Source organism: Vulpes lagopus, chromosome 7 (assembly GCF_018345385.1).
Source record: "Vulpes lagopus strain Blue_001 chromosome 7, ASM1834538v1, whole genome shotgun sequence".
Taxonomy (NCBI): domain Eukaryota; kingdom Metazoa; phylum Chordata; class Mammalia; order Carnivora; family Canidae; genus Vulpes; species Vulpes lagopus.
The window spans coordinates 55,580,930-55,582,610 of NC_054830.1; the positions used below are offsets into that span (position 1 = coordinate 55,580,930).

The window sequence follows — 1,681 nt, forward strand, 5'->3', positions numbered from 1 at the left end:
TTCGAAAAGTCAGATGCCTGGGTGGCTCAGTGGTTGAACGTCTGCTTTTGGCTCAGGTCATGATCCTGGGATATGGTCCCACATCAGGCTCCCTGTGAGGAGCCTGCTTCTCCCTCTGCCTGTGTCTTTGCCTCTCTCTGTGTGTCTCTCATGAACAAATAAATTTTTAAAAAGTTGAAAAGTCAATAAATATTGCTCATATGATTAAGACTATATAAACTTTATTACCTGCACAACCAAGCAGTGTACAATGGTTACATTTTCTTTCTTGGGATCCTTTGACTTCTTTTGTATTCAATTATTTTTAGAGGCACCCGACTAGCTCAGTCTTGAGGTCATGAGTTCAAGCCCCATGGTGGGTGTAGTTTACTTACAAGAATAAAATAAAATAAAATAAAATAAAATAAAATAAAATAAAATAAAATAGGGGCACCAGGGTGGCTCAGTTGGTTAAGCATCTGACTCTTGATTTCAGCTCAGGGTCAGGATATTGGGCTCTGAGCTCAGCATGGAGTCTCCCTGAGATTGTCTCTCTCCCTCTTCCTCCACTCCCAACCCTGCTTGCAACCCTCTCTCAAATAAATAAATTAAATCTTTTTAAAAATAAAATATTTTGGGGGATCCCTGGGTGGCTCAGTGGTTTTGCGCCTGCCTTTGGCCCAGGGCGCGATCCTGGAGTCCCAGGATCGAGTCCGGCGTCAGGCTCCCAGCATGGAGCCTGCTTCTCCCTCTGCCTGTGTCTCTGCCTCTCTCTCTCTCTCTGTCTATCATAAATAAATAAATAAAAATAAATCTTTAAAAAATAAAAATAAAATATTTTAAAAAGCAAATAAGGGATCCCTGGGTGGCGCAGCGGTTTGGCGCCTGCCTTTGGCCCAGGGCACGATCCTGGAGACCCGGGATCGAATCCCACGTCAGGCTCCCGGTGCATGGAGCCTGCTTCTCCCTCTGCCTGTGTCTCTGCTTCTCTCTCTCTCTCTCTCTCTCTCTGTGACTATCATAAAAATAAATAAATAAATAAATAAATAAAAATAAAAAGCAAATAAAAATCAACTATTTCTACTTAATGATGTCTGAAAAGTCTTCCATTTTTTACAATGACTATATGGTAATTCAAGTCTGTAGATTTAAATTTTTGATTTTTTGACTATTATAAAAGTTTAACAAAAAAAGTTTAACATGAAAACACACATGACTTTATTTTTATATTGCAGTAAAAACAGGTACTATATGGAGAGAGGACATGTGGAAGCAGTTGATTTCTTCTAATGAACACACCCATTGTTTATATTCATTCCAAGGCTCCTAACATAATGATACTATTTCCTCATATTACCACTATTCCAATATGGTTCTTTTTCCCACTAGTTGCCATCTCCACACATTCATCTATCACAAGATTCATAAACAGATCGAACCCCTGTAATATTCCTTGGACATGTTGGCCACCACTTAACTTCAATGATAATTTCTTGCCCATAAGTTTTTCAACTTGGGAGGGGAGCTTTGCTCATGGTGTCTACTGAGTAAGCTTAAATATGCCTCCAAATGGAATTTGATTTACATTTTTAAAATTAAATTAAAATTTTTATTGTGGTAAAGCACATGTAACATAACATTTGCCATCTTGTCCATTTCCAAGTGTTTAATTCAGTGGCATTAAGTACATTCATACTGTTCT

General features: G+C 38.6%; 1 pseudogene; it reads right to left on the bottom strand.

Moving 5' to 3' along the window:
- Positions 1–1,291: 1,291 nt before the first annotated feature.
- Positions 1,292–1,480, bottom strand: LOC121494242 (annotated as a pseudogene).
- Positions 1,481–1,681: the final 201 nt, after the last annotated feature.